General features: G+C 42.1%; 1 protein-coding gene across 1 annotated transcript in view; it reads right to left on the bottom strand.

The window, feature by feature from the left end:
• The window catches only part of LNX2 (ligand of numb-protein X 2), a 59,583-nt gene extending 47,512 nt beyond the window's left edge, over positions 1–12,071 (bottom strand). The window contains exon 1 of the mRNA XM_059466020.1: positions 11,878–12,071. The gene's annotated coding sequence lies outside the window, so the exon portion shown is untranslated. The remainder of the gene's footprint in view (positions 1–11,877) is intronic.
• Positions 12,072–12,168: the final 97 nt, after the last annotated feature.

The raw sequence follows: 12,168 nt of genomic DNA on the forward strand, positions 1-12,168 counted from the left end.
CTCAGCACGGGGCTGGCTCTCGCACAGCCCACGCAGATTCCTCAACCCAGCAGCTCAGACAGCACTCGCTATGTTTTAGCACGTACCTGCTGCTGACTGCTTCCACTTGCACTGGCTTTCCCATGGCTTCTGGCTGCACCAGCAACCCTCAGGGTGCCTTTCACTAGCTCTATCTCATTTCACATTTCCAGAGAACAGAAGAACACAGGGCTCAGCTCAGATAACTTGTAGCTCACAAATCCAGATCTTATGCCATCTCCCTACGCCTCTACTAGCATCACAGCTGAAGGGTTATTTTTAAAATGCCTTATGTATGTACATTACCCAGTTTAGTGAAATAGAAAATAGTCTGTGTATTTTTCTATGAGTAGAATTTTCTATCTGCTGTAAAACTGTCTGGGCAAACAATTTTACAAGTCCTTAAGGACATCAAATGTTCTTAAACTCAATTTTGGAATTGAGGAGGATCCACTCTACTGCTACATTTTCCAAGTATTTTCTTACAGAAGAATTACATCAAGAGTTGGGGAAAAAATTCAGTTATGTCCATGCCAAGGCCTGTATTCCCTTTTCATAAACTCAAGGATTTCTAAATACACATAAATGTCTTACATAAATAAATAAAACACAGGAAAATTTTTCTTCCAGGATCACTTTGCAGTGTGACGAGAACGGTACTTTTCCTCTACTGCATTGTTATGTTCTGGTACTAACCCAAAAGTTCACACCATTTTCATTTCTTTATTGCCAATAGCCATCTAGGAAACGCTGCCATCAATAGTAAATCTACATGAAGTCACACTCCTCTGGTGCATTTTGTGAATAGCAATCAGTTCATAACACAATCCTGTTCAGTTTAAATTCAGTTTATTCTTCAATTACTTTGCTAGCCCAACTCTAATTTATTATATTTTCTGGTACATTTGATTTTGAATATTATGACATCCTGGCTCATGCCATTAGAGAGGAAACATAAAATGGTGAGGATGTCTAGGGACGGCTGAGAGTAAGGTAGCAACAGCCTGGAAAATTAACAATACCGCTGTCTGTGCTCAGCTAGACTGCTCCTGCATTAGCACTAAAGAAAATATTTCTCTAATACAGACTTGTCATCCAGGAATAGCCTCGGGGGCACCATAAAACCCCAGCCAGCACAACAGGCAGCTGGGCTGGCTGGGTGGGCAGACAGCAGCCCCTGAGCCCACTGGGGCAGCTCAGCTGCAGAAATGAAATGCTGGCCCTGCTGCTGCTGCTTGGAGCTCACCAAAGAAAGAAAGAAAGAAACCAACATGGTTCTAAATGCCATCAATACTATATACATTGATTTTTGGGTGGGCTTTTTTTAGCCTTGCCCTGTCTCGGTCCTAGCTACCATTTCTTTCCCCCAGCACCCAAGGTGAAATGAGAGGCAGCAGAAGTCTGCTCAGAGGACCTTTCTTGAGAAGCTGGGCAGAAGTGAGGGCTTCACCTTCCCCTCCAGCTTGGTGACCGACTGCATTAACCTTCAGGGCACGCTGCCAGCCCCACCTGCTTACTCTGGCTTTTGCCAACAAGGGAAGCTCTCACTGCACTGCTTTGTCCTTCGAAGATGCATCCTTTTTCGCTTACTTCTTACTCCTGCCTAACATTTGGAGTTGGAACTCCTGAATCCAGAAAATGGAGGGGCAGTCCTGAAGGGGAAATATCAGACTCTTGTATTGATATCTGACCTTTTTTCCAACAACAGATTCTGACAACCTCAAACATGAAAAATGCTTATGTTTCTGCACAGCTTGCTCTGTCCCAAGAAATTCCACACTGGGTTTTGAATGCATTTTGAAAACATGTATTTCCCTTCTTTTGTCTGTTGTTCTAAAAGCCTGAAAAACAGCTTACCAAAACAACATGCAAGAGTGAATACTTTACCGGGGAACCCAGGCAGCTCCATAAGGAACTGCCAGCATTGGAAAGAAGCTGTGGTGCAGGAAATCTGGCTGGACCCAAATGCGCACTCATTATTTGTCCTCCAGAAAAAAATCAAGCAGACTTAATTTTCCCCTAAAGGATAATACAGTTTTCAGCTGTCTCTAAGCTGTCTTGTAGCTCAGGCAGTATTTCCAGCTCCTTCTAAACCTCACAGGCAATAAGGATTTTACTAATGATGTAGTTGCAGCAACTGTTGCATTAAAAAGACTATGTCAAAAATTACATGTAAACTATGCCTACAATTACATGGCGGGAATTTAGAAAACTAAGAAGTGCCATGCTATAGCTTATCCACTGCCTTTCAGTTTTCCCTCACTTCTCCTGAACCTCTGTCGTAACTCAGTTGCTGGTTTCTGTTCTGAATCTTTTTCCCCCGCAACTCAATCCCACACAAAGGACAGACACAAAAGGGAGGGGCATAAAGGATGCTTAAGCACACTTCCACTGCTAAGTTACTTGATTTCACACTTAGGAAACCCCAGTGAAAGACAGTTATTGGTGCATGAGAAATAGGGAGTACAGTTACAGCTTGTGAAGCCTGATGGAGCCAGAGCAAATTACATCAGGCCATATTTAGGTGGGATGAAGAGGGACAGAGGGGCTCTGCCCTTCTGTTAAGTGCTATCACATGCCCCAGTGTAACACAACATTACCACCATGATGAGAAAGAAAAGCTCCTCTCATTTTGGTGTGTTGGTACCAGGAAAATATGTCACCCAAGTTCTCCAGAAGCAGTGACAACTCTGGCTGTAACCATTTTCTCTTCTCAATCCCGTGTACTCACAAGTCACCTGCCTATGCTTACCCTGCAAATCAATGCACACGCTCCAGCGTCTCCCTGCACCTGCTCTCATTACCCTGTGTTTGAAACAAATCCTGAATTGAGACTTGATTTCACTTCCCAGCAGGCAGAGTAATCATCAATAATTGATGTCAGTTGGTTTCATTTGGGGCATTGCCTTGGGTGTACCACGGAGAGTTTCGGTATGCACCAAGGAAAGGAGGATTTGTATATAAAATGATTTGATAATCTGAAAAAATCCCTCAGTAAACAAAGGAAATTTACAGATAATCGTATTAAAGATTAGAGTTGTTTTAAAACAATGCAGAATGTATTCGAGAACATCTGGGGAAAAAGATGATAGTACTAAAAGCAAAATCTTTGGGGAAAATATGTCACCCCTCAAACAGGAAACAGTAATTAATTCATTATTAAATCCTAATTCTTGTCAATTTGTGTTAAATCAGAGCACTTTTTCTAATAAAGACTGTTATCACTATACTTAAATGCAATTTCATAGATAAATACGTAGATATATTTACATAGAGTTTTAACTCTGATTAAATGACTGCTTGATAATTTCACTTATTAATTGCTTCCAATTTGTTTCAAATTTGAGAAGCAGGATAATTTTATGTCAAAAAACTAACTTTAATATTAAAAAAGGACAGAACAACCTGTAGACTGAGAAAAATATATCATGATAGCAAAAGCAATTTGGTGCCTTTCCTTTCATGTTTACTCATCAGCTGGAAAATTAAGAAAATAACTCCTTTTATCTTACAAAGGTTACTCTTTTTCCATCACCCATTTACTGTGTTCTGAAGTTTTGGTGTGGCAATTTATATGAAAATTCCCACAAAGAAATCCATAAACTGTTCCTGACATTTTCTATAATCAGTTGACAATTAACAGTACTGCTCTCCTATTTAAACAGTGCATGATTGAAGTTTCTCACTGCTGTAACTACTGACAGCATCAGAAGACTATTTACTTCACAACTAAAAAGTAAAAACTACAGAATTGAACAATAATTCAATTGGTAAAAACATCCTATATCATATTCCTATAATGTCTTTCACTAATGTCCATGGCTTTGCATGCATCAATAATTTGTATTTCTTTTCCATTCTTCCATAAAAATACTTAATGTTAGAGCTAAATCTGGCAGAATTTCTAATATCTGAAAAGAAAGAAAAGAGAAAGCACAGTTCTTTCCCTTGTTTTTTCCCTTTTTATGCTGTTTTACTTCTTCACATACAGAAATTCATTTTATATATATACACCCGCACGTAAAGTTCAATGACAAGCAGAATGTTAATCAGATCTGCACAAGCAGCGATTAGATGGAGCCTTAGCAAAGAAAGCCCATCAGAGATGCTCTGTTGTAACCTTATCATCATAACTGTGCTGAATTCAGTGGCTTCCTTGGGAGCAGAAGCAAAAGGACTCTCATGCCCATAAAGAGCCCAATGGAGTCACTGCTGTTGATTCAATTGTACGGTCAAGCTACAGGGATGGCAAAATAGCACTCTACATGTGATACATCACCTGAAAAATTATATATGCAGGATAGCAATTGCTGCTAACACACATGGGTGCATTGTAGTGAAGTCTCTTCTCTCCTGCCTATCAACTTAACCTGCTTAGCAGGTTTTCGGGTATGGACAGACTCACCTATAAGAACACTTTAGAACAAACCATGCTCTTTATCCTCAAAGTCAGTATCAGCTAAAACATAACTCTCTCCTCTTTGACAATCTGAGGCAAAAATAAAAATCTCACCACAATGGTGACATCACTGTGAAATAAATTGCCTTCACTGAACTTGAAGCTTACTTAAAGGCTTCACCTGTTGTGAAACTGACATGTGATTGTTTGTAGAAGGCAAAGAAGCAAGTCAAGCTGTACCCAAAATTTCCTAGTCAACTTCAACTTCGTAACAGCACAACACTTCTGGACATTTCCTCGCTTCACAGCTTTCGAAACTTTTCAAAATATGAGTTAGCAAAGCATTACACTTCCACAGCATTTCTCTGGTCAATGGCACACAGCCCTTACTGCAGAAGAAAGGACTGTTAACAGTTTTCATTTCACACTCCAGTAACCCAAAATCTTGTGTTACCACTCACTTTAGTGTTAATTTTCCCACAGATTCTCTTTTTCTGCTTACACGGCAAGACAGCTCAGGTCAAGTGCTCAGACAAGCTGTGCTGCTGATTCTCCTTTTTACCACCACTGAATCACCTTCACTTTCACCTCACCACAAAGTTATTTTCCCTGTAAAAAAGCAGTAGAGCCACATTCAATAGAAAGTCAGCAACTACAGTCAAAATGGATTTCAAAGTGGGGAAAAAAGGCCTCCTCACAACTAAATCCTTATAGATTTTTTATGCAGGATCATTCCAACACTGTATAAATACACTATGATAGGTATATTTGCTGCTGCACATGTGGTGAAGTCCAATTCAGTTTGTGTCCCTTCCAGCTACAGAATATAAAAGTATCAGTGCTGAACAGACATGCTGAGCAAACCCCCTGATAGCAGGAATGAAGAGTAGTTACTTTGCCAGACAAAGTAGAAAGATACCTTTTTTATTGGTGATTTCAAAAAAAGAAACATTTGGGAGCTGTCACTGAATTCTTATGAAGCTTTCTTACGTGTATGTACAGACCTAACCTATACACAGTTTTAAGATATTTGCATGAAATGCATGGCAGATCCACAAGTATTTTTAGCCTAATCGAATCTGAATGAGTCTAGCCTTACCTTTAGTGTCTAAAAGGGACTAAAATAGTTAGAAAGCAAACCCAAAATCTGAAGGCATTCAATATTGTTTTAATACTAGGCAGTAAACCCTGTGAATTTTAAACCTTCAATTTTCATTTGAAGCTGAAATGACAGTTTAACAATGGACTAATTGTAAAAATAGACCAGGAATTGACTGGTACTAATTTTTAATTAACATAAAGGCAGGAACTGGGTGAGCCTTCATTAGCTTCTGTCAATAACAATAAAAGGCAGAGAAAACTGCTCTAGAACAAACAAGACATAAAAACAGGAAAAAGAGGCCAGACATTAGGAAACCCTCATCAACCTGCTCCGGAAAAAGCTTGACTGAAAATGTTTTTCGAGAAATTTAAAAAACAAGTTACTTCAGTTCAGAGTTGGGGCAGTCCCTGGGGGGCACATGCACTGCGCCAAGGGTACTCAGAGCTGTTCGATCAGGACAGGGTTCATGGCAAACTCTCCAACATGATCAGAATGCTTACACAACACATCAGAATCTATATGGTCTTGTGATGCATTGACCAGCTTTCACTCACAGTTAATTCATTCTGGTTATAAACAAGTGTTAAACAACTCGATTTAAAAAAAAGCAACACAAGAGAAAATGACATGGGCCAGGGCAATAGATCAAGTAAGAAGAGGGAAGAAGACAAAGAAGGGTGGGCCATTGGTAAATAAACGCATGAACTTGGAATTAACAATAAAGAATCCTCCTCTGCATGAAACAGCGATAGTGGTAGCTGGTTTGGGTATTTTCTGTAACTTTTAACCTCCAAACATGTAGAGGCAACTTAATAAGATGCATACTTAAGTATTTAATCTATCACAGATATTCAGTGCACTCTCCATGAGGCACATGCAGACTTTAAGGTCTCCAGCTTGCTCCTTGGAATGTGACTTACTCTAGATGGAGGCTACTTGGCCCTAGGATGGACTTTGAACGTGCTGTTCTCTGCAGGCTGTTACTGGTGGCACTGGAAGAACCAGCTGTGTTGAAGTCAGAATGTGGTCAGTTTAAGAGCCTTGCAGGGGTTATTGGCTTTCTTCTTGGCATTTTGATTTTGCTGGTCAGTTAGAGGAATTATTTGGATGACATTGCCACAGCCACAGAAACCTCCACCACAGGCTCCATTCTACTGCCACTATGACATAGCTCATTTCATGTAGGGACTACGAGGTATGTAGACAAAAGCGCTTTCACTTCATGACAAAGTAAAATGCACCAACAAAGGTGGCTCACTGATACCAGCCAAGCTTTTTTTTGTTTGCTTTTTTAAATTAAGATCTTGTTTGGGAATGCCAACCAAAACTCAATGTCCAGAAAAATCACAACACCTGGATTCTGCAACATTGCTTTGTATCACAATAGAAGCCTCCTGGGTTGGTCCTTTCAAAGCCTTTCAGAGCAAACATAACATTCCTGCAGCAGAACACAACAGTTTGTCCTAGCACAAGACAGCAACCACAGAAAATCACTTTCCATAAACTGATTTTGGTACACAAGTCAGCCTCCATCAGCTTTGGTTGAATTTCAATTTTCTTCTGTTGTGCCAAAAGACCTCTGCTGTATCAGCTTTCTTCCTCCTATCTATGAACTCTGAAACAAGGATTAGCACCAATCTGAAGAACAAAGGAGGCCACAGGAAGGTAAGAGCTTAAAATCCTCCATCACAGGTATTCTTTGGTCTTTTGAGGTCACAGTTTTTGACAATGATACTGCAGTAAGAGAGGGCTGTCTGTGGCAGAGATCTCAGATTCGAGCAAAAATTACATGTTAAGAACATAAAAAACTACACAACGAGTACAGCTGCAAGAGTCAATAAAAATGTCAGCATTCAAGAACACTGACTTGAACCCAATAATAAACTGTGCCTTCTCCCAATTGTCTTCTAAAGAGCCAGCCCCTGGGAACATACAACACAGGCGTGCCGACATGTTCCACTGGGCTTGTGCAACCTCTTTGGAGAAGGTCATGGGAACACGCAGCAGCAGTGTCATCTTGGGGGCTGGGGAACACAGCCTGTACTGCACTTCAAAATCACTCCCACTGCAAGGAATGTACAAAGCAGAAGCAGGAACCATGTAGCTCATTTTTCCCCACTGTGCAGAATAATATCTGACAGCACTACACCACTCCAGGCAACACAACCCAAAGGTCCTGGTTTGTCTTTCTGCAACTACTGGGTGCCTCCCTTTGCCCAGACACTTATGGGTTCTCCTTTAAAATGGACCACTTTCCATTGTGCTCTATTGCTAGAAAAAGGAAGAGTAGTCATAGTTCCTTCTGTTTCATTGTCTAGAACTACTTATTACTACCATTTACACCATTTTAAAATTGGATTCGTTCATATATTGGATATACTACTTAAGCAAATTGCATTTTGTTCTACAAACAAGGGTTCTTCTGAAAAACTTTGTATAGTCCATGAAAAGTGGTTAAATGTGTCAAATCTCTCCAATTAAATATGAAAATACTTCCTCTTCCAAATGACAGAAGCGCCAACAAGAAGAGGTGCTATGCTGAACCTTGTTATCACCAACAAAGAGGGTCTGGTACAGAATGTGAAACTAGTGGGGAGCCTTGGCCGCAGTGACATTGGAATGGTGGCATTTGAGGACCTTAAGGCAGTGAGCAGGGAGCACAGCAGGCTCAGCACCCTGGGCTCCAGAAAAGCAGACTGGCCTCTCCAGGGATCTGCTTGGTTGAGCACCATGGGATTACGTCCTCAAGGGAAGAGGAGCCCAAAAAAGCTGGTTAATAGTCAAAGATCACCTCCTTCAAAATGAGGCTTTGAGGAACCCGGTCTAGTGGCAGGTGTTCCTTCCTAGGGAGACTGAAACTACATGATCTGTAAGGTCCCTTTCTACTCAAGCCATTAGGTGATGACTCAATGATTCCTTTCTGTGGAACAAAAGAAAAACAGCCAGGTAAAATAGAACATCTATCACTCCAGCCCAAAGTGAACCAACTCCTCCTGGATAAAATTACCTTCCATATAACTTTGATCTGACTCATTTATAATCTAATAATTACTTTCCTACCCTATTTAATCTGGTTTATTGTTATGACAGTATGAAAATTCTAGACATTCTTAACCACATGCCACAACTCCAAAGCAATATCAACTTGCTTACTTGAAGCAAAATGAGACTGCAAATACTGAGCTATGTTACCCCAAGTTTCTATGTCAAAAATAGTTCCCACTATATGAATGGAAAAAATGCAAAACAATTTGAAATGTTGTCTGCTCACAAGTTATGTGACTTTACATCAAACAGCTGCACACTTTGACTTTTGTGTTCACCACCTAACACAGATCTCAGCAGGAGAGACTCTGCAAGAGATTCCACTCCTGTTCCAGCCCACAAATTACTTGCTAAACTGACATCAGCTGAAATAACTCTCTAAGGGAACATAAGGGACTGACATCTCTGGTACCACCACAGTGCTTCAGAAATAAAGGACTGTAGTCTGCAGAGCTCATTGCATAGATGAAGCCAGCTCGGGTACAGCACTGATGTGCCCTGTAACACACCAGCAGGGCTGGGGGCATCTCCACACATGCCAAGGGGCAGCCCGGTCCCATCAGCCACCTACACTATCTCATGCAGGATACAGAGCAGGCAGTGTGAAAACACATGACAGCTTCAGCCCGTGAATTTTGCTAACATAAATCTCAACCTCAAAAACATTTACATGTAGGCTTATCATTAAGCCTAAGAACAGACCCTGTCATTACAAAAGAAATACCTGGATGTTTAAAATTAGGCATATGAAAGCACAAATATGTACAGAATTAGAACCAAAAAAATCCACTCCACAATATTATTAATTTTTATTGCTCTATAGGAATCTAGACCTATCAATTATATAACTTAATACTAACACTTAAAAGCATTTTCTTCTTCAAAAGGCACTACAATTTCTAAAGGACAAACTCCACTGACCTAATAAAGCAATTAAACAGCATGCAATTCAATAGTGTCACATTAAAAATGCTTTTAACAACGAAATCAACAAAGAATTTTCAAATATCAGAGACAAGCCACTGGCATGTCAAATAAGCAACCAGCTTCCCCTGGTGCCTTTTACACCAGGGAGCATTTTAACACCAAATGAATGATGTTTTCTTATTAGTTACAGCTGTCCATGTCTAGTAGCTCTTTAAGGAAGCAACATTTTGCTGATGCAAGGCAATAATTTATATTAGTTATCTAGTACACATTACATTTTTACACATTTCACTTTGATATTGTTGGTATAACTTCTTCTCAGTTGCTTTCAAATATGTTAACATTTTTTAGAAGTACAAAAAAAGGAGATGAAAGAAGAGGAGGATATTTTGGCATATTTGCAGATATACAGTTTTAACTAGTAGCTAACAAACTTCTGCTGTTTTTTAGTAATGCAGGCCCATAAACATATACCAAGATTGAGACCACTCAGTATGGGTAAAGGCTTACAAAAAAAGAAACTTTCACTGAGGTAATCAGCGCTTCCGTGGGAGTGCACAACAAACAAATGCCAAATGTTGCAATGTCAAAGCCACCCTTTATGGCAGGACAGGTTTTAGTAAGCTTATTTTTTAACCCATCTCAAGAGAACAGTACTTTTCCACCCAATCACCGGCTTACATTCCTCTTGCAAAGTTTTGTCCCTAAAGCGTCACATTTTTTGTTGTTTTGGTAACAGAAAATTCAGGTGCAGTGTTAGGAAAAGATACTACCTTAGCAAATCTCCGACCCGAGTCCAAGGCCCTGGGCTCCCTCTTGCTGAAGTCACCAAGCAAAGTAAAGGGTGAGTACAGTCAGAAATTCAGTAGTGCAAACTCATGGGAAAATTATGAGTTTTAATATCCATAGATTTTAGAATTGCAACAGTACAAGTACTTTAAAACGTATTACAACCTTTTTTTATTTAAAAAAAATCTACTTGGGCACAATAGTGTTCTTTGCAGCCTGCTGACTCTGGAGTTAGTAATTTTATATTGTACTGTGCTTAGGGGAGAGGATTTCTTACTCAGTGATGTGATAATTAGAAAAAAAAGAGTAATTAAAAAGGACTCCTATTAGGTCTTACAGTTCTAGCAAGTACACTGATATAACTTGTTTCCATTTTGAGGAAATTTGTTTTAATAAACTCAGGGCAGCATATGGTACTAACATGTTTATTTTCCAAGTGGTAGGGACACTAACCAAAACCATCTGATGTTTCTTCCTAAGCCTCCTTGATTTGCTGCTGGATTGCAGCTTAGAATAAAGCATTACAAAGCCAGAAGAAGAGGGTAAAGGAATAAAAAAAAAATAAAATCAGGAATTCAAAGCGTTTATTTAATGAGAGTGCAGCTCAGACCAGTTCCTATTTTGAACAGAAGTTCAAAAGTATTTATGATTGGAAATTTATTTCCAGAGACTATCAAATGTAGTCCAAAACTAATCCTTCACAGCCATTTTTTACTCTGCACACAAACAAAACCCAAACTCCAAAATCATGTAATTAAAAGAGGAATTAAAGGAAGCTCAGAAGTACTTAATAGATTTCTAGAGAAGTAAGCAATCAGCACTACGCATTATGAAGACGGTAAGAAAAGTCACCAGAGACTACCAGATTGAGCCCTACCAGAGCTCCAGGAACGGCTTCCTCCGTTAGCTGACCAAGTACGATTCCGGAAAGTGCAATGACAATTTTAAAGTACGCCTTGTTAGGAATATAAAAGGCTAAAAGTTTTCTAACCACATTTCAGTGCTAAGAGCTAACAATCGATGGGAGAAACCAGGGAGCGTGGCTCAGAGCTCCGAGGGCTAGACGGAACGTTTGGAAATAGCTGCGAACCACACGGGCTCCAGCGGCATTTCGCAGGCAGCCCCGAGTTCCTCTGGCGCAGCTGTAAAACACACAACCTGAAACCCGCTCCTGCAGCAGGGGTTCGCTCGCAGCTGTTCCTCTGCCTCCCCCGCACGCAGTAATCTGACTCCTTGCCAGAAAAGAGCTTCTTTAATGAAGCCACACGAGAGCAGCATAGGTGCATCGGGGGACCCAGAACCAGGCGCTTTCCGAGTGGGTCTCCAGCAGCCGAGCCCACAGCTCAGCCTCGCAGAGCCGCGCTGCAGGGGCAGGCGCCGCCGAGCCGGGGGCTCCAGGGCGGGGACGCTGCTCCCAGGCTCCCGCCTCAGCCCCGCACGGCGGCTCCGGGGCCCGGCCCCGCTCCCGTACTTGTTGCCCGCGCAGAGCGGCTCAGCCCGGCGCCGCCGCCCCCGCGGGGACCCCGCGCCGCTGCCACCGAGGGAGGCTGAGCGGGGCTGAGCCGCCCGCACGGCGCGGGGCAGGGAAGTTACTCACCGCGCCGGCTCCGCGCAGCGCTCTCCTCCTCAGCCGCGCCGGCTGCGCCCGCCCCGCCTTAAGGGAAGCAAACTCCGGGCAGCAGCACTTGGAGAACGTGTCTCGCCGGGCCGGGCCGGGCCGGCGCTCCCGCCTCCGCCCCCCGCCGCGGGCAGCGGCGCGGCCCAAGTGACAGCGGCGCTCCGCCACTCCGGCGGCGGCCCCGGGCGCGGGGCCGGGCGAACCGCAGCCTATGGCAGCGGGGCCGGGGCGGGACGCGGCGGAGCCCCGGGCCGGGGTGTCCCCGCCGCT

This window comes from Ammospiza nelsoni, chromosome 2 (assembly GCF_027579445.1).
Source record: "Ammospiza nelsoni isolate bAmmNel1 chromosome 2, bAmmNel1.pri, whole genome shotgun sequence".
Classification (NCBI taxonomy): Eukaryota; Metazoa; Chordata; class Aves; order Passeriformes; family Passerellidae; genus Ammospiza; species Ammospiza nelsoni.